The sequence below is a fragment of the Pinus tabuliformis genome, chromosome 9, assembly GCF_031772625.1.
Source record: "Pinus tabuliformis cultivar Carrire ecotype Pingquan chromosome 9, CPIR1, whole genome shotgun sequence".
In the NCBI taxonomy this organism is placed as follows: domain Eukaryota; kingdom Viridiplantae; phylum Streptophyta; class Pinopsida; order Pinales; family Pinaceae; genus Pinus; species Pinus tabuliformis.
The window spans coordinates 1,706,238,182-1,706,264,397 of record NC_142307.1 but is presented as its reverse complement, the minus strand read 5'-3'; the positions used below and the strand labels follow the sequence as shown (position 1 = coordinate 1,706,264,397).

The 26,216-nt window shown below is 37.7% G+C and overlaps 1 pseudogene; it reads right to left on the bottom strand.

Annotated features, from left to right (window-relative positions):
- Positions 1 to 202: 202 nt before the first annotated feature.
- Positions 203 to 4,210, bottom strand: LOC149155468 (enolase 1 pseudogene; annotated as a pseudogene).
- Between the last annotated feature and the right edge of the window lie 22,006 nt (positions 4,211 to 26,216).

Sequence of the window (26,216 nt, the reverse complement as noted above, 5' to 3'; positions counted from 1 at the left end):
ACATGGAGCAGCGTATTGGAGAGCGTTAATTTGCAAATGTTTTCTCACATATTTGGCAGCATGCTCACTTATTATCGCTTGGATTTGGCATATTATTACTTGCAGTTGGCTTATCGATTCCTTTGTACCCGCGATGGCAAACCAATTGCAGCTGACACCTATGAAATATATCAATGTTTTCGACTATTTGAAGTGTTCACCTTCATTTGCAATGACAGTGAAAAGACCTGATGCCACCGCCACCTGCAGGTCCATTGGTATAAAGAGTTTCAAATTCCTGTGTAAAATGAACTGCATGATCCTTTTCAGTGTAAAACTCGGAAGCAGCTACATCCATGCCAATAACAACCTTGCCAGTATAGCCTGCTTTCTCAATGGCAATCTTCAATAACTCGAGGCCTTCTTTATTCTCCTGAATATTTGGAGCAAAGCCTCCTTCGTCTCCAACATTTGTTGCATCTTGACCATACTTTTTCTTAATTACAGTCTTCAGATGGTGGTAAATGAACCCATCTGCATGGCCTCTCTAAATGAAGAAGCTCCAACGGGTAGAATCATAAACTCCTGCATTGCCAGTTTATTTCCTGCATGTGAACCTCCGTTAATGACATTGAAAGCAGGTACTGGCATCACCAAAGTTTTGTTACCAGCAATGTTTGCAATATGCTGATAAAGAGGTATCTTCTTAACATAAGCCCCTGCTTTACAAACAACAAGAGATACAGCTAATATAGCATTTGCTCCAAGCTTTTGTTTGCACCAGCCCCATTGATTTTGAGTTCCATCAAGCTCCTGTACCATGAAGTTATCGATTCCAGTCTGATCTACTGGATCCTTGCCAATAAGAGCTGGTCCGATAATTTTATTTACATTTTCAACAGCCTTTGAAACACCCTTTCCCATGTAGTTCTTCCCTCCACCACAAAGCTCCAGTGCTTCATACACACCAGTGGAAGCACCACTTGGAACAACAGCTCTGGAAAGATAACCATCAGAAAGATAAATATCGACCTCGACAGTGGGATTTCCACGGCTGTCAAAAATTGATAATGCCTCTCTTCTCCTTCACTTTACATTGGCTCTCGTCATAGATTTCAACACTGGCACTATCCTGGTTAGAATAACCAAGAAATGTTTAAAAGAGAGGGATGAGTTTGGCGGGATTGAGCCTCTGCAAGCCTTGGAACTTTTTGAGCAGTTCGTATCAGAAGACTAACAACAGTTCCCACTGTGGTACTTTCTGAATATTCCTTAAGGAAATATTTAAATTTACTATCCAGGTCTCCAATTCTGATGCACCCTTGCTCTGTCTTCCAATTACATTTGTTTTCTCCAGCCTATCTGCTTGGTGAGGAACATACCTCCGGAAAAATACAAATATTAATGCTGTTGTTATCGCTCAGAAATTGTCCTGGTTGTGGAAGGAGATCTCTGAGAAGTACACTGGTAGCATGGCAGCGTATTTACAGAAGATTTGAGGAGACGGAGTCTAACACTCTCATTGAAACATAATGAAAGGGACAACTTGCAAATATTTGGCAACGGCTCACTATCAGACCCGCTTAAAACAAAGCGTCAAGGAACCTACCCCAGGATTGGTTTCCAATAATTCACGTTAAGGCACCTGTTCTGGGAATTGTTTCCGCTAATTCGAAGTGTGGGGAACCATTAGGTGATGAGGGGGATGCTTCTGGTTCCGGAAGGAGCCAGAGGGAGCACAACCTCATGTCAGTCTTGTCCCGCTTATTTTCTCACAATTAATTAACGGCATCGTATATACTTGCTATGAAAAATGGTTTAGGCTTTGTTTATTTTATGTCCTTTTTCATTTACATTGTGAAATTGTGAATAATTATTAATCATAAGGGAAGTTTTGTTTCATAATAGGAGTATAAATTTTTTATCGTTAAGTTTTTTTATAAGTATAAAGGAAATTGTACTTTTATATTATTTATTTTATTTTTTAAATGTAAAAATGAATTTAGTGATTTAAAAATCTTAAAATTTTAATAATATAAAGGTGCAGTTTAATAAAGTGAATTTTTAGGTTGATTATCATTAATATTTTTAGGTATGGTTTAAAAATTGGTATTAATAAAGTTGATTTTAATTAAATTTTTATACTAGTTAAATGGATTTTTTTTAAGTATTTTTCATTGGCAATTTTTCTCATATTTTGGGGAAAATATTTAACATAATTTAATTTAATTAATAATAAGGATAATTATTATTGATTAGTATTCACCAATATTATTCTTTAATAAAGCTATGTCACTAATTAAGGGTTAAAGTAAAATGCAAAAACAATTGAATAATTAATATGTACTTCTAACATTTCCATTTACATTGTGAATAATTATTAATCATAAAGGAAGTTTTGTTTCATAATATGAGTATAAGCTTGTTATAGTTAGGGTTTTTATGAGTATAAGGGAATTTGTAATTTTATATTGTTTATTTTTTTTAAATGTAAAAATGAATTTAGTGATTTAAAAATCTTAAAAATTTAATAATATAAAGGTGTAGTTTAATAAAGTGAATTTTTAATTTTTTTTCCATAAAATTTGGTGATATTATTCCTAATGAAATTGTTAAGTTTTGTAATTTAACATATATTTTTAAATATAAAAATAGATTTAGTTGTTAGAAATGTTTCTTAAAAATAGATTTAGTTGTTTGAAATGTTTTTTATTTGGTTCAAATTGTCACAAATGCATGTGTAGTTGTGTAACTTACCGTGAAGTGTTGGTTATGGTTAGATTTCATTGTAACATGTCCTTGTCTTTTGCTGATATTTTTGTCTTTCAACAATTGCCAAAGAAGAATTAATTAGTTCTATATGCTATTGCCTTTTGCAACATCTACTGCAATTGCCAGTTAACATATTATTAACTTTCACCCTTATATTAAATATCACAACTTATAATAACTATTAACAATAATTTAATAAAATTATAAATAATTCTTTCTGTTTTGTTGGTGGATTCATTCCCATTTGATTTTCTTCCCTTCCATATGGCTCTTCTCTGTAGGATTTTTTCCTGATGATGAGTCTTGTTGTAGACTTGAAACATCAACACAAAATGGCTACTATGGAATTTCCGAGCAATAAATATTCTCAAGATTCCCACCACAGAAATCTACAAACAATCAATAATAACGTTAAAAGACATAATTATTATTACATTAGTATTAAAATAGGTAGTGATGGAGCGATGGAGTTGGTGCGATGAGTTAGGATTTCACTTCCTAGCATTCTCTCAGATGACGTCATTGCCTTTGAGATCGTGACTCTTAGTGGAGAAGGGACTTCGTTTGTGAATGACACTCTCATTTCTCTCCAAGGCATTGAACAATGTTGGTACTAGGCTCAATTAATTAAGTAATTTTCACTCCACAAGGTTAGATGCCTTGGTCGAGGTTTTGGTAACAAGTTTATTTTCTTGTCATACTTTGTTTTTACTGAGGTTTATAGATAGGGTGCGCCATGTTCAACCTGCTCTTTTAGATGTGGAGGTCACAGATTTGAAGTCTCTTCTCCTCACAAAGGAATTATCATTCCCTAAAAGCATACTTCTTTCTCCCCTATCTGTCCAAGTTGAAAGACATGCAAAGACTAACTAAGGGTTTTTTCATATTTTTCTAAAAACAATAGATGGAAAGACTTCCATACTTTGGACCATGAACTCAAACCTGGTTAGAAACTTGAAACAAAACATTCAATTTAGGTTGTGCATCCTTGCATATTCTCAATGCTCTCCTTTTGAAGGAAAAGTGCTACAAGATTCCTTCCTCATGAAGAATTATCATATTTTGATGAATGCCACCATTATCTTGAATTTAGGATTGCGTGGTGGAGCATCTTGTTCCATAAATCCTAATGGCTCTATATCTTTTAGGGATACTGTGAAAGGGAAGCTTCTTATCCCAACAGATCAAATTCAAAACATTCCATGACCCTATATTATAGAACAATTGGAACAAGCTCCAGCCATAGAAGTTAAGATTTCATAGGTAAATTCACTATTTTCTTCCCTTCAATCCAAGGTTGTTATCCAGTGGGTTTTTTCTTCTTGGACACCCAACTGTGACATTTATTCATGTTCCAAAGGCTTTTTCATTATTCAATTTCATACTCTGAAAGATATGGAGAATGTTTTGAATGATGGGTCATGATTTTGGGGTAGAGATGGGCTCTTCATTACCCCATCGTCCCCTAAGTTTTATCCCACAAATATGGTGATCTCTACAATGCCAATTTGGGTGAGACTCCCAAATATCCCTCTACCCTTCTGGCACCATAAGGTCCTAGAGGATATTGGAAATACTCTAAGTAAATTCAAAAATATGGACCTTGAAATATCAAAGAAAGGTATATTCACTTTTGCTAGAATTTGTGTAGAGATAAACCTTAGCAAAGGTTTATCTAACCACATTATGTTGAAGAATAAAAACATTCAACGGACTCATGTATTAGATTACGAGAACACGACTTTCAGATGTTGAATATGCTGGCAAACAGGAAATTTGTATAACACATGTCCATAGGAAAAAAATCACCCAAAAAATAAAAAGAGGTAGGCCCATAGGCCAAAAAGATGGCAAGTGTCAGACACCCCCCCCCCAATAAGAAGAAGATAAAAATACCATGGAGAGTCAAATAGTATAAGTAGAAGTGGATGCTCATCACAACGCTACCCTCAATCAAATCAGGGCAAATTAAGTAGGAATCTAGTAATCAGAACATCAAACAAAAGTGATACACCGGGAGGATGGAATAGTTGGCACAAAGTGAGTCCATGGCTTTGAAAGATCAAATTCAAATAAATAACATCCTCCAAATACATCTGTGAGTGAAATGGCTTTGGTACCAGTATGTCCCAAATCTAGGGAATGGCACCAGGTCCAAAAAAAGAAAGGAAAGAAAGGGAAGATAAGTGATTTCTACATTACTTGATCTTCCCCATTGTATTTGTATTTTCTCTTTACTTGATCTTCCCCATTGTATTTGTATTTTCTCTTTAGTTTTTATTTCTTTTTAAAGTCATATAGGTCGCCTCTTCTGATTTCTTTTAAGCATATGCAAATTGTAATTTTGTTTCCTTTTTGAAATAAAGTTACAATTATTTTCCTTAGGAATAAAATATTTAAACAGAAAATTAAGATCATATTGTAATACTTGATATTAGTGATAAATGTGTTTGTTTCTATTAATGTTAATAATATTAATAATAAAAATATTAAGAGCTACAATGCAACATAGTCCCTGCCTTTATTTTTGATTGATTGATTAAGGTCATGCTTCATTCAGTGGGGTCTGCAATTCACCTGCATTTTCGTCTACTCACATGCTTCCTCCGCAAACCAGTCGTCAACCACCGACAACCCCTTTGTTAACCAGACTCGTTACCCCACCCCTTAACACCATGCACCCCCATGATTTGCTTTGAGGTCAACCCTATTGGCTGATGTGCTCATGTCATTTGACGAGTTTGTTCATTGGCAAAGCTTTTCCCGACTCCAAGGCTCAGCTCTCTAAGCTAAAGCTCTCAATGCACTACCTAGCTAAAACCCCCGGTGCGCTACTTGGATGAAACTTCCAATACGTTACCTGTCTAAAACTCCCGATGCACTACCCAGCTAAAACTCCTAGTGTAATACCTTATTGAAATCACAGTGCACTGCTCAACTAAAACTCTTTGTGTGCTACCCAGTTAAAACACTCAGTGTGCCTTTAAACCATTCAGGATCCTCTTGTCGGGATGATGTGTATGAGGCTCTATTATCGACCTTCTTCACCACACCAGCTCTGTCATGTCTTCCTGGCCTACTTTGCGTTATTAGTTTTTCCACACCATTCAGACCCCTTCTACCTCGACGCTCCCTTCTGCACCACTTTTGTGAGCTTCCAAGATGGAGCCTCCATGCTTATGTCATTATGGACCTTGCATAGTCGTCAACCACCCCAATTTAATCTTGGTCATTCAATACGTTGGATTTTCATATGGTTATGCCTTATGGTCTTATGGTTTAATGACCTAGCATTGAATTCTACACTTGCATGGCCTCATGAATCCCAAATTGTGACCATGGATAAGGTTAAAGGTTGAAGACAAGGGATAACGCTCCCTCCTACTTGACATTATGCACCTTTTGTGAAATACTTCAACCATGGATCAGTTGCGGTGGTTCTGCCCTAAGCTTGGGTCATAACAACTCGACAGATCTTGAATCCGATGGTTTTTTTTTATAGAGGTCCATTACATGGATTCTCACCGCAAAGGGGTTGAGGGATCGTGTTATGCTACTTTCCAAGTTCAAGAGACTCAACCAGTCTCCTCAATATAAATTTAAGCACATAACAACACCATTGGTAGTCATGCACTTTGCGTGCACATGGTGTTATCAACAACATCCTTAAATCACCAACTCCATCCGTCTCTTAAACCTATGCAAAGGTTCATTTAACCTTAGGGAAGGAAATCACCATATTCCCTACCCTTACTGTATACAGAGAATTACACTATTCCTATATAGTCATATAAGGGACGAAGTGTCCAACACAAACAATTCTTTATCAAGTTCTCCCCGCACTCACATGGGTGCATCTATATTTGAAATTAGTGCATGAAAAGCATGAAAACTCGATGTAGAAAAACATTTCTCTTCATTAGTCATGAAGCTTGTGGACTTAGGGAAACAACCCATCCCTCATGCAATATCAATTAAATTTGGGCTTTTTACATTTAATTAAAGCATGGAAACACCACTACATTTAATACTGGAGATTAGGAAACTGATTTAGGGACTACAACTCTCCACCCAACCATAGACATCTGCAACTAAGCTTACTTTCAATTGTCATCCTCGGGATGGATTCCAAAGATTGAGATAGCTTGCTCAAGGGATTGTATGTTAACTAATAGCTGAAATAGGGACTCCAAAGGTCATCCTACCTCCACCCACCAACCAAATAGTAACCAACATGTCTTAAAGGAATTGATAGGACTACCACCTCTACCTTCCAACTATTAAACAACTATTGAGCTTTAGGGAATCTAGATACTTCACCCCACCATGAGCACATCGAAAATCATTCCACCCACTAAGGGGACTCGAGAATCCACTATAAAATTGAATAAAACAAGCAAAGGAGACTCCTAAGCTTCTTCCAAGACTTCAAGGGCTAAACCCCTACCCCGGGTTGTCAAGGGACTCTAGAGAAAGCCCATCTCTAACCTCTAGATCCCCCAGGGTATCCTGAAGTTTCCCCTCACCTAGAGAATTTCTTCCTGTATTCCAGATGCTCAATAAAAAATGTAAACAACTCCTTTGAGAGTCGAGGAACTAACTAGATGTGCTTCCATTATTACACCATGTTACCAATAAGTGATTTATTTTCCAGGAGGTGCACAAACATTATCCCTAGTCCAGACCACACTTTGTTGTGTCTTATTGGTCTCGTGCTACAGTAATGCCCAGATCCTAATAAATTCCTAATTGTTCTATGTTTTTTGTGTTTTCTCTCTTTTGTTTTTGTGTCCTTTGTTTTAGAATGCCTCATCATGTTCCAAAGCGGTAATCAATGAAGGACAAACTTTGTTCTACTAGCTTGTGTGTGCGCTCTATGTGTTCTTGGCCATGGTGGTTCTTCTTAGAATCATAACAATAGCTGTAAGCTCCCCCCTCCACTAATTGTACATGTTGCTTTATATAATCTCTCGTTCATGATGGTTATAGGAAAGTGATTGTTCACCCCCGTTCTTTTTGTATGGTTTCCCCTTTTCAAAACTCCCCCTTGTAATACTTTTCTCACACAATTCTCTAAGTGCGTTAGCTGCCCTCCATGTTTCCTTGTTCTCTCTTCTCCATAAGACACATCTCCTCTTTGTAGTGTCGACCTCTCTCTACCAATACCCTGCATTGCCTTGAATTTGTACTCTTTTGCTTATCCCTTCTTCCAAGCGAGCATGGGTTGTGTACTCTTACTCCATCCTCATAAATTTGAGAAATATCGGGCCATTACAACACAACAACTAGTCTTTAATGTCTGTCACATGATCATACTTGTCTAGTCAGCAAGTAAATTGTGTAACCCAAGCAAAATCCTTCCTCAGTCTCTTGAATTTGTGCCCCATAAGTGAGCCCTTTATGAAAATATTTACATTGCAAAATGAGGTTAAGAAATTGGGGCTATCACAAGGATTATGCTGACAACCGCACAAAAAGGAGGAGAATTAATAAAGGGAGTGGTGTGGCCACCGCCATGCATGCTTAAGCATGCAAGCTCTAGTTATTCCACCGCCCATGATATACAACAAATGCAGATGGAAAGGAATGAGTTGTGATCGAGGGAGGCGAGACTTTGGGAGGAAACAACCAGTAGTTCTAAGAATGGAGGCCTGGTCTAATGCAAAGAAAAATTTAGGGGGGGCTTGCAATAACTGGTATAGTATTTATTAGTCCTTTTTCTGGTGGTCTAACCATGGTGTGTCAGGAGGTTACTATACTACCGAGTTGAAGTAGAGTGCAGGATGGACAAATAAAATTTGCTTGTGGTCTCAGTGAGGATTGATCTAGATCTCTTTAGTTATCGGAATTAACAAAGATCTCTTACTTATGTGATGGTAGCATAATTGCATGTGAAAGAGTATGAAAAGCCACGTGTGCATGCTTTAAATAAGATGAAACATAACGACAACCATCAAATCAAAGGACACACACATTGATAACGGATTTCACCCAATGTGGGTTATGTCTCCCGGCCCAGTGTCAAGAGTGGGGAGGCCAAATTCATTAAATGTTGCAGAATGATGATGATGTACATGGTATTTTCTTTGTCATTACAAGGATAAATTCCCTCAACTAGAGTGGCATGTCTCTCCACGAGACGTCCTCATATAGGAACTCTCACTCATATGGGTCTTCCTTTTGCATGGCAAGATAATAAATTCTCATATGACGTGGCATACAAGTATCCTTAAACATAATGGTAAAAGGATCTCAACAACAAGAACATCATCCTAGCAAATCAAAAGAAAGACATGGCATCACTGCATCATATACCTCCACTTTCGGGTATTGCCTAAAAATGTAAATATTAGTTGCTCAAAAGAACAGCATCGCTGAATTCGTGGCACGAAATCGTGTCAAACGACTATAAACTTCACCCCACTTTGATACTGTCGAAATTTGGACCCTCGGGAATCTCGAAGATTCCCCCAAAGATTATTTCCTTGAGATGGGTGAAAAATCCACTTCTTGGATGAAAATTATGAGTCCACCTCCGCCCTCCTTACGAAATTCTGAGAAAAATGACTATAAAATTGACATCATTCTTACTCTGTCAAAAATCAGCCTGCAAGGGATTCTTTTAGATTCCTCATGATTCTATAAATATTCCTCACTCTTGATTGCCTGGAATTTTGCTACTCATATGAGGAAATCGATCACACCATCGCGTTCCTTGCAAAATTCTGATTCGTTTCAGCATAAAATTGACATGATTTTGTCACTGTAAAAAATTGTCCTCCAGGGAATCTTTTAGATTCCTCAAGCATCAAAGAATATTCCCTCAAGATTGTGTCTTGAAAGACATGCCAAGTACGGTTCTACCTCGGCCAATGTGTCAAGGTTTCACTTCTCGTACTCGACCTCCGAACTGCTCTCCACTGTTGAACGAATGAAAAAATTGAGTTCTTTAATAAAGTTTGGGGGAGAATTTTCAAGGTAAGGTCGTTGGGCCACTTGGCAATTGGTCATATTAAAAGGTGAGGGGTCGACGGCTCAAACTGGCCACACCCCAATTTAAATTTTTGCACATTTTTATTTTTAAACGTAATTGTGGCAGGTTGTAGTGGTGGTTTATGGGTAATAAGGTGGCATTGGATGTTATGTCGTGTTGTAATTTGATTAGAGATTGATTATTGGTTAACAGAGCCACCCGTTGGCAGACCGGCCCACCGGGTCTGGCAGGTTCGATCCTCATCAACTCCATGACTCACGACATAGCCATCGCATCAGAATATAGGGATAGGCATCGAATCAGAGCTGTGGAAGCGACCGACAGTTGAACTGCTTTGCCGATTGCCAATTTGCATATGTATTCAGGCGTCGAATCAACCAAATCTGTATTGCGTTATGAATTCGATTGCATCTGGTCAAAGATCTAAATATTGTTTAACTGTTATATATAGAGGCCGATTATAATTGTGAAATGTAGATTGAATAAATGCAGTCGAAGGTTCTTGAACAACGAGAAGTCGGATCAGACCGACAGATGTTCATATTGCAATAAATCAAGGCCATGAAATGTTATAAGCTCTGATTGAAGATAGATCGAGCCCGAGAAATATCGTAACAATGAGATAGCAATCACAAATTGGTATTGCATCGGTGGATGCGAAATGTTATATTAAACTTTGATTGATTAAATCGGATCAGAGAGGTAGGAGATTTGGTTCCGATCGGAGTTGGTTGGATCGACGGAACCGCCGATATCTATAGAAGCGGGTATATGTGTTTTGAAATCCGTATATGTGAATTGGAGCATAATTCATATGTTTTCCATGTAAATGCATTACTTCTGGCAGTGGGGTTTGATGCGTATATTGCATGCTTAGGTTGGTGATTTAGACTCCGATAAGTGGGAATGCCAGTGGTTTTATACCATTATTTTATTTTGTAACAAAGAGCTTCCGCATGCCAATGGTAGTGTGTGGAATTCGCTAGACATTGAAGTTTTGATTTGGGGATTTACTAAGATGCATTTTTATTTGCATTGTTCTTGAGAGAGATTCTGGGTTGGCGGGTTAAGCTCGCCATCATTTGGTATCAGAGTCGGAATGCTCTGTTGAAGATGTTTGTTTTTGTAATGAGTACAGTTGAGAACTGAAGTGTGTTTCTTTGAATGCGTGATGAATGATTGAAAGGAAGATCAGATTTTTAAATTTGATATGCAAGCTACACAAATGCAGTGAAGAAGATTGCAGAAAGATCATGCAGGATCTTAAAGGTGAGATTTTTTTTTTTGATTTGAAATTTATGATTGAAGTTTATGGTTGCAGAGAAGATGATGGCAGTGAACTTTACATTCAGCTGAAGGCTAGATAGGGAGGACAATTGCAGTGTCCTGAAGAGAAAAGTGAGTTGAAGAGATAGCCTAGAGAGAGAGCAGAGGAAAATGCTCAAGAGGTTCCAGAGGCATGAACCAGTACTTACCAAAAGACTGAGTGAGGAGAGCTTGGTGAGGTAAGCGGTGGCAGCAGGAGAGCTTGCTGTTGCAGAGGCTAGTGCAACTCATGGTGAATGAACAACTGATGAAAGAAATGATCATGGAGGATCAGAGAAAAGGTTCAGAAGAATGCCACAGAGGTGAGATATATGATGAAGTCAGAAACAGAGAAATTGCAGTAATGAAGGTACAATTGCAGGTACTAGAAGAATGGTTGCAAGAGCAGGAAAACCAGAATAGAGGATGGATCTTTCCACTGAAGGGAAAGAGAGTGATTTGGCAACCATTGCAGATGAAGTTGAGGCAAATTGTGATTGCCTTATTGAAGAAGGAACTTAGAGTTCTTGAGCCAGAGATGGAATTTGAAGATTCCACATGCAGATCTGATCAAAAGGAAGTGTTGAAGGAAGCAGTCGAGACTGAAAAGTCTTGTGGTTTTAAAACTAATGAGTTGTGTATGTTTGCAGGTACAACCCAGGGAGATGAGCAAGCTTTAGAGTTTGTTCAAGAAGAGTTGAATCTGAAGGCTGTTCAAATCGATGATGAGATGGAAAGATCTCAGGAGGAAATGAAGATGAAGGAGTCTAATCAGAATGTTGGACCAGCTGATGATTGGTCAAAAGTTGGTGAAGGTATGGGAAATTGTGTGAAGTTTCCAAGTTCTACTCCTAATGGAATTGTTAAATTGTATAGGACACTAGATCTTCAGAGAAGAGAATTGGAGAAATAGAGGACTCATGCACAGGTTAATTTGCTGAGGAAGCAAGGCAGGGAAGTTTTCATGAAGGACAGTCATGAAGCAGAAGATGGTAAGAAGGCGAGACTAGCAGATAGTCTCATGGAGGATGAAAATCAGCATACTGATGTGCTAAAAGAGGAGTTGGAAAGGAACTCGGAGCAGCATACTGAAGTGTTGCCAGAGGAAGCTGAGGAGAAAGCCAGTAAAGATTTTCTGAGTCCTGAAGAAGACTTGGAGCTACAGAGAGAAAACTTGGTGACTGAATCAACAAGTGAGACCATTGGGTCTTGTGATTTTGAAGCTGGCAATTTGATTGTGTTTACAGGTGATGTAGAAGACAGTCTATCATTTGGAATTGTCTTGGAAGGAGGTGAACAGTTGAAGAAAGAAGATGAGACTGTAATGTCTCATATGCAGAGGCTTGTTACTATGGTTGACAAGGAAAAGTTGGCTTGTCTGTATAGCCAAGAGAAGACAGGTGGACAAAATTTTGGAACTGTTACAGTGATAGAGGATGAAGCTACCATGTTGGAAGAACTTGATTTGATTGCTAGAATCAATCAAGATGATGATGGACAATTACTGAAGATTGTCGAAGGGGAAGATGGAGGTTATGCTGGAGTTAAATTGCAGCATGTTGATGAAATGCTGAAATGTTTGCTAGAGACATTTGAACCGGAGAAAGAAGTTGCAGATGACGAGCAAAAGAATGTTGCAGAGGGACAGGAAGTTTGGGAAGCAACAACATGTGGGGCAACATTTATGGTGGCAGCTGAGGCAACACTGACAGTAGCAATATCTATGGGGGCACTGAAGCCTTATGTTTTTTATTCTAACAATTGTTTTGTGAGTACAGGTTTTATTGCAGACGCTGGAGAAAATCTATTAGACAGAGAAATTGAACTGATGAAGCGAATGATGATGAAAGTATCCCGGAAGAGGCCAGCAGCAGTGAAACAAGGAAACAACAGCAAAATAAAGACGACAGGAGATTGTGAAAGCATAGCCAGTGGGGCGATGCAACATAAAGTGTGGAAACCTGGAGAAGAACAACAGACAAAAGCAGCGACAAGTGGAAAGTTGCAGCACAAGATATGGGATCCAGGCATACACAGATCCGAACACATGATCAGGCGATCATGATAAATTTCAATCTTGGGAGTCTGATGCAGGAGCATCAAGACCGATTTTCATTTTTTTATGTAAATAAGGGGGGTGTGAGGATTTTTAATAAAATAGGAGAAAGTGAGGATTTTGTAAATATTCTTTTAATTAAAAAGAATATGAGAGAAAATAGAGTTAGATAGAAATTTTAGGAAGTAGAAATGCTATGTACGGGACTTAGTTGAGTCCACACCTAAAATCTATTTAAATTAGATTTAGTTGCAAAACTTTAGGGATAAATCTAGATTTTAGGGGTGTTGAGTTATTTAAGGAGATTTGAGTCTAAATTGGTTTAATTAATTTGTATAAATTATCAAGCCTCAAAGGCGTTGAGATCAATGAGATTTGAGAGGGAGAGTGTGAGTAGAGGGCAGGAGTTTCTACTTGGAAGCCGTCAGGCAATTGTAAGGGGCCACTGATTGGAAATCAGGCCAAGGAAGGAGATTTTATGTAAGTAGTGTATGTATTAATACAACGTTTGATGTTCTGAAGTTTATGCCATTATTGAAGTTATGTGTTCAATATATGAAGAACTGATTGATATGCTTGAATCCACATCGATTTGTGTGAAAACTGCAATCCATAATCATTGAATGTAAATGGTGTTAAATCTCTGCGTGAATGATGGTATTATAATACATTTGAGACTGTGGTTTTATGTTGAGCCAGTATATTAGGTTCCGCTCTTTTGGATTTCATAATTCTATGTCAGAATGTGTTGTGTTAGAATGCTGGGTTAAAGTTGAAATCGGTTGAGCTGTGGCAACAAATCAATAACCAAACCAGCGCTTGCGATTTACTTAGAAGTCTGTTTTGGTTTATATTGAGGATTGTACAGGTGTTATATGTATTGGAATCCAAACATTGTGCGGTTGAATCACAGATTGTATATACAACATTGTAATGCTATAGTCACAACAGGAGGAAGTACAAGGAGAAGCGTTAATGGAACGCAGAATTAAATGGTAAAGGCATGTGATTAAAAGGCGGAGTTTGGAGACCGAGTAAAGTCGGATGCAGAGATAACACTGTGAATTCTTGGGAGGTATGTTGTTAGTAACTGGTCTTTGAATATAAATCTGAGTTTTGTAATTGCATAGCAGGATTTGAAGTATGGTAGTGTTGATCAAACTTGGGGGCGTATTATGAATTTCGGACGTGGAGAATTATAAGTCAAGTTTGAAATGGGATCGGGTCCGGAAAGCATCGCATCGCTTATGGGAACAAGTCTCTGCAACGAGCGATCTCCGATCGCCGATTGATCGCATCGGAATGGAGACGGATGCGATAAGATTATAAAGTTTTGTTTGAATTGCGAATCGGGTCCGGTGGACATTGCGACAGCTAAAGGGAGGCAATTTTGGGATTGGCCGATCTCCGATTTCCGATTGAATCGGATCGGAACTGTGGCAAGTGAATCGGGTCGGAACTATTTGTGACATTCAATTCGGCGATTAGCGCTTCCGATTAAATCGCATCGGAGCAGTGGAGATTGGCATCGCATCAGATTTCCGATTGCCATCGCATCGGAATATAGGGATAGGCATCGAATCGGAGCTGTGGAAGCGACCGACAGTTGAACTGCTTTGCCGATTGCCAATTTGCATATGTATTCAGGCGTCGAATCAACCAAATCTGTATTGCGTTATGAATTCGATTGCATCTGGTCAAAGATCTAAATATTGTTTAACTGTTATATATAGAGGTCGATTATAATTGTGAAATGTAGATTGAATAAATGCAGTCGAAGGTTCTTGAACAGCGAGAAGTCAGATCGGACCGACAAATGTTCATATTGCAATAAATCAAGTCCATGAAATGTTATAAGCTATGATTGAAGATAGATCGAGCCCGAGAAATATCGTAACACTGAGATAGCAATCACAGATTGGTATTGCATCGGCGGATGCGAAATGTTATATTAAACTTTGATTGATTAAATCGGATCGGAGAGGTAGGAGATTTGGTTCCGATCGGAGTTGGTTGGATCGACGGAACCGCCGATATCTATATAAGCGGGTATATGTGTTTTGAAATCCGTATATGTGAATTGGAGCATAATTCATATGTTTTCCATGTAAATGCATTACTTCTGGCAATGGGGTTTGATGCGTATATTGCATGCTTAGGTTGGTGATTTAGACTCCGATAAGTGGGAATGCCAGTGGTTTTATACCATTATTTTATTTTGTAACAAAGAGCTTCCGCATGCCAATGGTAGTGTGTGGAATTCGCTAGAGATTGAAGTTTTGATTTAGGGATTTACTAAGATGCATTTTTATTTGCATTGTTCTTGAGAGAGATTCTGGGTTGGCGGGTTAAGCCCGCCATCAGCTATTCTGAACCACTCCTGAATTCTGAGCATTTCTGGAGCCACTTGGATCATTCCTCCCCACTAAGGAGCTTTTGATCCTTCAAAAGCATGAACATAATATGCAACTATTATGTTACATTGTCTTCACACCAAGTGTTCTAACAAGTCACACTTCCTTCTCCTTCACCCTTGTTCTTCGGAGCCATAAGTGATAAACCAGCACCTGCATCCTCTACAAACATGTATTACAATCTTTGCAAACTACATGTTCAATTACATGACCAATCACGACCCAAGCATCCCCATCCTTGCCAATAGTTTATAACACACACTTTGTGTTCAAGCTTACATCATAATAGAAACCAATACCCTAACTATCAATAAAAGGCCAAAAACATCATCATTGCTTTAATAAGCGATGGACAACACATCATCATTTTTACAATTATATCACAACACGTGATTTACAATATGCGGCCATGACAAGATACCATACCTAGTAAACTATCTCTCACTTATCAAAGTGAGCGGGTCATCTCCCTGTGGCGGATTTGCTTGTTGAACATTTTCATTAGCTAGTTCCTGCACGGGTGCTTTGTGAGCATATAACACGTGGCCCTTTGATGTCTACCTCTGTTGCAATGATTACAAAAAGTTTTCTTCCTCCATACTTGCTTAACCTTCTTCCTTCCCCGATGTGGATATGGTATTTCACGTCTCGTCCTCTTTCTTACTACCATTCTCTTCCAACACTCGGCAACCATGTGGTTATGCAAGCCACAAAAAACTACATGGTTTTCAACGCCATGCTTTCTACTCATCATTAACAATATGCTTGTAATGAAAATGGACTTTAGAATGCTGAGACTTTTTATACCTCTCTTGATTGTCTCTAGTGCAATTCTGACGATGAGAGCTTGCCTTATCTCTTCCTCTACAATGTGCATTGCATGGGAGGATTGTGATGTGTTCCAATCATCCTCTTTCCTTGATGGCTTAGAAAATTCCTTGCAAGCTTCTGCTACCTTCGAGCACTTTCCTTTAGTGTATCCCAAAATTAAAAATCGAGGTCTTTGTACATCCTCCAATGGTTGAGTCATTCCTTAGCCATTAACACCAAGTCCTCTTCCTTTATACTGCATCTTCGTAAGGAGTCTCATGCGAGTTCCTGAATTGGGTACCTCCATGTTTCCAATAAAAATATCATCATGTGAAAATGAAACTAAAGAACGATCAACACTATTTACCTTAGATGTCGATTCTGAAGTAGGTGATGATGGCTTTGCTAAGCCTTCGTTGCGCTTCAACTTTTCCAAGGCCTCTTCCATGGCTCGTAACTAAAGCTGCAATTTCTACTTCTCCTCTTTTTCTTCTCGTAGAAGTCTCCTCAATTCAACATTTTCTTCTTGAAGGCTCTGATTGATCTCCTCATTTGAATAATGAGAAGATGATGAAGAAGAAGATTGTTCACTTGAGGGTGTAGATGGAGCATCATCCTCTACTCTTTCTTTCTCCCATTCCTCTCTTGTCATCTTCTCCTCATAATCTGTGTACATTATTTCCACCATACATGTCATCCCGAGGAGGTCCTCATAGAGATCTTTGTTGTTCTCCATTTTCCTTCTCTTTGCATGTTCAATCATTCATACTCACAATTCACATCAGCGAGAAGACCACTATGATACCAAACTTGATCCAGATCTCTTCAGTTATCGGAATTAACCAAGATCGTTTACTTATGTGATGTTAGAAGAATTGCATGTGAAAGAGTATGAAAACCCACATGCACATGCTTTAAACAATATGAAACATAGTGACGACTATCAAATCAAAGGGCACACACACATTGGTATTGAAGTTCACCCAGTGTGGGTTACGTCTCCGGGCCCGATGTCAAGAGTAGGGAGGTCGCTTCATTAAATGTTGCAGAATGATGATGATGTACATGGTATATTCTTTGTCATTACAAGGATAAATTCCCTCAACTAGAGTGGCATGTCTCTCCACGAGACGTCCTCCTATAGGGACTCTCACTCATATGAGTCTTCCTTTAGCATGGCAAGATAATAAATTCTCACATGACATGGCATACGAGTATCCTTAAACATAATGGTAACAAGGATCTCAACAACAAGAACATCATCTCAGCAAATCGAAAGAAAGACGTGATATCAATGCATCATATACCTCCACTTCCGAGGATGGCCTGAAAATGCAAAGTTAGCTGCTGAAACAGACATCACCACTGAATTCGTGGTGTGAAATCGTGTCAAACGACTATAAACTTGGCCCCATTCTAACACCGTTGAAATTTGGACCCTCAAGAATCTCGAAGATTCCCCCAAAGATTCCTTCCTAGAGATGGGCAAAAAATCCATTGCTCGAATGAAAATTGTTAGCACACCATCGCGCTCCTTGCAAAATTATGAGAAAAATGACTATAAAGTCGACATCACTCTATCAAAAATCAACCTCCATGGGAATCTTTTAGATTCCTCAAGATTTTGTAAAGATTCCTCATTGTTGACTGCCTGAAATTATGCTGCTCAGATGAGGAAACTGATCATGCCATCACATTCCCTGCGAAATTATGGTTCGTTTGAGTATAAAGTTGACATGATTTTGTCACTGTGAAAAATTGCCCTCCAGGGAATCTTTTAGATTCCTCAAGCATCAAAGAATTTTCCTGCAAGATTTTGTCTCGAAAAATGTGCCAGGTATGGTTCCGCCTTGACCACTTTGTCAAGGTTCCGATGCTCGTAATTAGCCTTCGATCCAATCTCCACTATTGGGCGAATGAAAAATTTGGGTTCTTTAATAAAGTTTGGGGCAAAATTTTCGAGCTATGGTCATTGGGCCACTTGGCAATTAGTCGTATTAAAAGGTGAGGGGTCAACAGTTCAAATTGGTCGCACCCCAATTTAATTTTTGGCGCGTTGTTATTTTTAAACATAACCATGGCATGTTGTATTGGCATTTTATGGGTAATGAGGTGGCATTACATGTTATGTTGCATTGTAATTTGATTGGCGGTTAATTATTGGTTAATGGAGCTGCTTGTTGGTGGGTCAGTCCACCGAGTCGGGCAGGTTCGATTCCTGCGAGCTGCACAACTCACGACATAGCCGTTGTATGGTAGGCGGGGTCCCGGTTCAGAGCCCATGCCCCGACCCATACATAATATGTCATCCCATATACAATATGTCGTTGGTAACATGGGGATGGAAGCCCGCCACCCCATTTTATATTTTTTTTCCATATTTAAAAGAACATGGACAAAAAAATCCGACTGGAAGTTTGGGGTCATCGGTGAAATTAATGAGGTGAAAAATTTTCCCGTTCCGGTGGTTGGATTTCGTGCGTCGGTACTTTGCAAAATTGCTACCTCGTTAGTGACTGCCACTTGGCCTAATTTGTCCGGAACTTTGATCGCGAATATCTTGAGCATGCAAATTTGGATTTGAGTCAAAAGAATGTCATCGACAAACATCAAATGTGACAGAGTAATATTCCTCGAAAGCATGCACCCATTGATAATCCCCCCTAGACCTAACCTTCCAAATTCTTCTGCTCAAAACCATCAATCACTATCAAGAACAATAATGGTGACAGGGCACATCCTTGTCTTAATCCTCTAGACGCCTGGAAAATGTGTTTGGGAACCCATTAATGATGACTTCCAAGTGTGCCATCGACACACAAGCCATGATCCAATCGACCCCCTATACTCCAAAACAAATCTTATGGAGTATCGACCTAAGAAGCTCCCATTCAATGAGGTCGTAGGCTTCGATCAGGACTATCCTAAATAGACAAGCCTCAAGCTGCTTGGACTTAATAGAATGTGCACTCTCTTGTGAAACAACAACATCGTCATGTATTTGTCTTTGTTTTGGAAAGTCAAATTGCTCAGATGTGACATGCTTTGATAACACAGGCTTGATCTGATTAAAAATCAATTTAAAAATCATTTTATAAATCGTATTACAAAGGGAGATAGGATGATAATCAACAAATGAGGATGGGTTTGCTACCTTTGAGATAAGAGAGATGAAAAGCATTTATCAAACCCATAATCGAGCACAGTCGCCGAGATTCTTTGACCATAGATTATCGCTCTCATCATGTAAAGGTATTCGAATGATGGCACATTATCCATTGAAACTAAAGGTCCATTTCGCACCAAGGTGGATGGCCACATTTACCTAGGAGTCTATTAGACTATTTTAATTTCTTTGGATGTGAAACCAATCAATATGGCATTCCATTAAGGTATATAAGCTCAATTTTGGAGAGTATATCTTCCAATGAGAGATCCTTGGCTTGATTTTTTTTTTTGCATGTGACAGATGAGGATTACACATTCTCCAAATACAATGAAGTGGTAAGGATGAAAAGAATGAAAAATGAGAATACCTTGGTAGAGAACATAGGCTTTGGCCAAATTGTTGGTGCCTTCCTTAAATATATAAAAATATATATTTTCATTTTTTATATAAGTAATATTTTTTATTGAGTGAATATTTTTTTATTTATTTTAAAAAGGACAATATGAAAATAATTAGGCATCTCCCTCATATTGAACTGTAGAATAACTCAATTAAATTTATATTTTAAAAACAAATAATTAAAATAAATACGTTAGAAAATATGATTTAAATTTAAATATAAAGATAAAAAATAATAATGAATCACTTAAACTATACTTATTTTGAATTCACAATTAAAAAAATATTCAACATCTATAATATAAAAATATTCAATATCTATAATGTAAATTAACATTAAAATTTTCTTTATAATAAAAATATAAAATAAAAATAAAACCATTTTAATTTAATTTTTTATTTAATTTTTACTTTAGTTATAGTGTAAGTAAACAAAAAAAATCCTATAATGTAAGTAAACAAAAATTCAAATTCCATATAAAATGATGTTAAAAACATATGGATTGGAATTTGAATATGAATTATTTCAATTATAATTCATTAATTTGCCATTATATTATAAGCTAATAAAATTATAAATAACCAAAATATTATATTTTAAGTGATAATTTTGTTTTTAAAACAAAACTATAAATAAACAAAACATTATAATTATATTTTTAGTGTAAGTAAACAAAAAAAATCCTATAATGTAAGTAAACAAAAATTCAAATTCCATATAAAATGATGTTAAAAACATATGGATTGGAATTTGAATATGAATTATTTCAATTATAATTCATTAATTTGCCATTATATTATAAGCTAATAAAATTATAAATAACCAAAATATTATATTTTAAGTGATAATTTTGTTTTTAAAACAAAACTATAAATAAACAAAACATTATAATTATATTTTTAGTGATAATTTTGTTTTTAATTGTTTTAATTTTGGATTAATTTATATATATGATTTGTGGAAGTAGTTTATGTTATCAGAAACGATAATACACAGGTATTTGTGTCATTACAATAACTTGAGTGAGTTATATCAATCTTTAAAATAGTTGAATTTTAAATTTCTTGTTTTACCTACCGTAAATTTTAAATTTGGAACACTTTATAAAACAATCCCAATAAAACTTAGCTTAAAATAAGTAAAAAATTATTATTTTTAAATTTTATTTTCAATAAAATATTTCATCTTAATAACATAAATCTATTTCAATTCTAAATTAATTATCTATATATATATATATATATATATATATAAATAAATAAATTATTTAATTAATTAATTAATGTGTTATAAAAAAAATAACTTAATATAATTTATTATTATTATTATTAGTTTTTTTTTCTTTATTGTTTTTAACTTTCACACTATATATCAAATTAGTGCAACGACCATACAACCAAGTGTTCTAACATCTCATGTCATTAGGTTATAATAGCAATTCTCCATAGATAATAACTATTCACTAATTGAAATTGTACTAAACAATCTTTCACATTATATATGAAATTAGTGTGACCACCATATCAACATCTCATGTTATTAGGTTATAAAAACAATTCACCTGATATAACAACTATTCACTCATTGAAATTGCACTCTAATTCTCCTGGGATAACAACTATTCACTAATTGAAATCTCCATAATAACTACTCAATAATTGAAATTGTGCTAAACAACCTTTCACATTGTAACACCCTCATCCCACATCAACCCAAGTAACCGACCAACTGGGGTAAACATGTGACGAGAAGTTACTATGATATGATTTGACTCCCTATGTGTTAGTTAAGGAAGTGGAACTGACAAAACACATCACACAGACTTTCCACATCAACAACAGAACTCCCAGGAGCCATCCCAACCACTGAGGTAACCAGCCCCTGAGACCAATTGAAGTTTTAATGCATCAAACCCCTGGATTCTCCCTTGATATGGACTAGGGTGCGTTTAGGAGGCTCTAGAATCTCCCACAACAAGGGCAAGGGAGCTTCCGGGGACCTTTTTCCCCTGTGTTGTGCCCACGAATCCAAGATTTGTGCCACGTTTTTAGGCCCAAAGCCCAGGTCACTGCCCGAAACTTAATGACATCTTCAAAAATGAATTTACACAACATAACAATGATACATTTGCAAAAACATTGACAAGGACTAGACTGGACCCCTACTAGCCATGATAAGCATTTCATCAAACATGTCACAAACATTAAGCAGGTCTTAATAGCAAAACTAAGCATAGGGGTCTCATACTTATCTGAAAATCACTAAGAAGCATTGATACCTCAACACATTAGCTACAATTTCATCTATTAGGCCATAGATACATTGTTCATTCATTTACAAGTAAAAACATGATATGAGCCAAACATCATGACAGTCATAAAACTCATTCATAACCAGCATATAAACATCAAAGATGCTAAGCATAGAACAACCATATAAGCCACATAACAATAAGCATATTTACCCATCAATACCATAGGAAAGAGCTTTTATTTCCACAAGAAAAATGCAACCAAGTCTGGGACTTCCACGTACCACCCGACCATAGACATGGTTGAGCCAAATATCTCTTCATCTAGTCACCCTCGTGCCATATTCCAAGCATGAATGTGGGATCTCATGGAACAATCCATCAAAACCGAACCAGGGCTTCCAGAGGCCAAACCACCTCAACCCATCAAACAGTGATTCCACCTCATGATCGGACATCACAAACCATCACCAGATTGGTCTCTACCCAAGCCTTCCAGGGCTCTAGAGCATTTTTTCCAACCAAGGCTTCCAGGACTAGTAACTCAACCCACAATTGTCGTTGGGCTTCCAGAGCATTTGTCCAACCAAGGCTTCCAGGGCTAGTAACTCAACCCACCAAGGGCTTCCGGAGTGGTTGTCCAACCAAGGCTTCCAGGATTAGTAACTCAACCCAAGTTGTTACAGGGCTTCTAGAGCGCTTGTCCAACCAAGGCTTTCAGGAACGAGTAACTCAACCCAAGCTAAAGGAACATGAGCACCAACTAAAAAAACAAAGAAATGAACCCACAACACCATGGCTATCCCGGAAATGGCAAGGCTAGGAAAATCCACTATCAATCCAGGCAATCCTCCATGCCAATGACAAATCATGACCAATAAACCACATGCATGCCAAAAATAGTGAGGAAAACATACATGCAACTCGGTACCTCTAAGAAAAACCTGTTGTAGTTGCTAATCCCAATGTCCTCTTGCACTTTCTGCTCTTCCTTTGCCTTGTTCCTTCAAGCATGCAAGCATGCCACACTCTCCAAGAGTGCTCCATGAAAACTCTAAATGTCCAAGAGTATGAAAGAGAGAGAATAGAATGAGAGCTCCAAAATTGAACTAACCAAAAATATTCACTAACCAAGCCTACCCACTGACCCTCAGGAGCATTTTTATTAATGAGGCCCCTATTTTCTTCAATTTCCATTATTTTCCTTCATTTTCCTCCTCACATGCAACCTGTGACCTTTTAGCTTCCTTTTCTCCTAATTTCCATTATATATATAAATAAATGTGGCAAAATGTCATTTTGGCTTTCCAAATCCTTTTCCATTTCCTTTGCAAATTTCCTTAGCCATAATAAATTGAATGAACACCCACTAGGATGTTTTTTCCAACATTCATCTTGGAATACGTGTCCCATGACCTTGGTCTTATTTTTTCCTTTATTAACTTTTACATGGATTTTTGACCAGGGATGTTACAAAACCCTCCCCCTTGGGGGAACACTGTCCTTGGTGTTCAATGACACCTATAACCAGCAAGCTGGCTGCAACTGAACATACTACCCATGGAGCGTTATAACTTAGCTCGTTGCAGTATTTACAATGACCACTACTGAAACATGACGAACATACTGTTTGTTGGAGATTTATAGCATAACTCATTACAATATTTACAATAACCAAATATACACATATGCACATTTTCTAAACCAACAAATAAAAGGATATGATGCATGCATCAGCAACAAGGAAATCGAAAGGCTTACACCTTCACCCTCAAAAGTAATGACAGGATTCACTTCCTTCCCAAGAAGTCTAGAATCCAATGCCAAAGTGATCCAAATTGGATCATTATATTGTTTGTCATCCATCTTGATTCATTTGGAGTGGAAAAAGTGGAGGAATCAACTCACGGGACCGTTTTTACTGGCGGGACCCAGTTTGGCGAAACGAGGTCTGAAACCTTGCGGGAGAATTTTGAGGCATCAACCAATGTTTTTTTGGGGTAAAAAATTGTTTCTCAGGTGTATCACATTTTATTTCTATCTTACACACAGAGATATTTCCAATAGTGCGAGAATCGCATTAATCAGAGTCCGTATGCAAAAGTTATGCCACTCAAAAGTTAACCTTCTTGTTTTCACACCTGTAGTTCGAGAGGATGCCACGTCAGCCCCCATTATTCATGGAAAATGGGCTAGCCACGTGTTTTTTATGTAAAAGACTCTAGAAGAGTCTATTTTGTAACTCTAATTAAGATTTGATGTAGTCAAACTTAACCACTAGTAGGCTATCGAGTTGTGTTATAACTTGGCCGCTAGGAGGAAGAGGCATTCCATTCTTTTGAGAGAATTTTGTTCCATAGTTGAGCAAAGATATCCAAGAGAGATAGGAGGTAGAGAACACAAAGGGGATCTAAGAAGCCCATGGGCCACATGCATTACTTCTTTGTATCTAATGCCATATTTCCAGATAGAGAAAGAGAGCGAAACAACCTCACCTTCTAGCTGGGTTTTCTCCCAAAAGGGTTTTCCAGAGAGCATATCTTGTGCATTTTGTGCGTGTGAGATTATTTTTTCATTCTCTACTTTTCTAATTGATTAATTTTACATGCATGCACTAATTATAGTTAATTTTATAGATCTAGAAATTAAATAAAACTGTAATAGTGTAGAATCTCAGATGTTTAATATAATATGATCATATATGTTATGACGAACTGTCCAATGGAATATCCATGGAAATTTACAGATCATTTTTGTATCGGAGCAGGTTTCTTTTGGTATTTTATGGAGATTGCAGGGATCTAGATCGGTGAGGCTGAAAATCGTAAAACCCTAATCATGGGCGACGAATCTATAAACGAACCTCGTGATCCTGCAAAGGTGAGGTTTTCGCGGCTCGAAGAACAAGTCGCAGATATAAACCACAATGTAAACCTCCTCATGGTGGCCCTAAGCAATAAGCTGGGGATATTTGGAGAAGAAGGGGGTTCGAATGCAAAGGAAAAATCAGAAGGGGGATCGGGAGATCAAGAAGACGCAGATACCCATCCGAATAAAGAACTCAGAAAATATCAACCCAGTTCAAGTGTCGTGAACCAATCCCTGTTTCAAGTGGAAGAAAAATTCGATGTCAAGCTATACCACACCGAGATAGATGCTGTAAAACTAAACCACTTAAAGCAGCAACTATAAGTTTATTTCAGTTTCCATTAGATCGAGGAAGGGCATAAGATCTCATTCGCGTGACTGAAATTGGAGGGCCATGCACTAAATTGGTGGGAGAGCCACACGGAAACCCTGAGGTTGGAGGGAGAACCTCCAATGACTAAGTGTGAGGATTTCAAAACCCTCATTAAGTCCCAATTTTATCCCATTGGGTACCTGGAAGACCAGTGGATCCGGTGGCATTACTTCAGGCAAAATTCAGGCCAAAGAGTGCAGGACTACACCACATAATTTATAAATATGGCTATAATGTTGGGTATCTCTCAAAAGAACCCAGATGTACTCCTCAAGTATTTTGGGGGATTTGCACCACCATCTGTGTGAGAAAGTGATGTTATTCAAGCCCAAAACGGTGAACGAGGCTTGTGTACAAGCACAATATTTGGAGAACATAGGCCTGAAAAGAGTGCAATCAAGTGGATCGAAGAAAAACGAGAAATAAGACACTTCTAAGGATGGGAAGAAGAAGCAAAAAGGGGGAAAAGATAAAAAGACAACAACCACAACACACCAGTGCAAAGATCCTAGCAACCACTTCAACCACTGCAACATTGATGGTCATACAGAGGAGAAGTGTTGGAAGTTGCATCTAGATCTAAACCCAAAGAACAAGAAGAAATATAGTAAGAAGAAGAATATCATGGCCACTTATTCGAGCAACCAAGTTGAAAGCAACTCAGACGTGGATGAGAAGATTATATGTACATCAGTGTAGAAGGTGGTGAATTTGAGTAGCCTTCAACAACAAGAAGAGAAAGAAATGACCAAACTCTTCCATGTAAAGATATAGGTCAAGAAGACGAAGATTGATGCTTTGTTTGACTCAGGATCGCAAGAAATC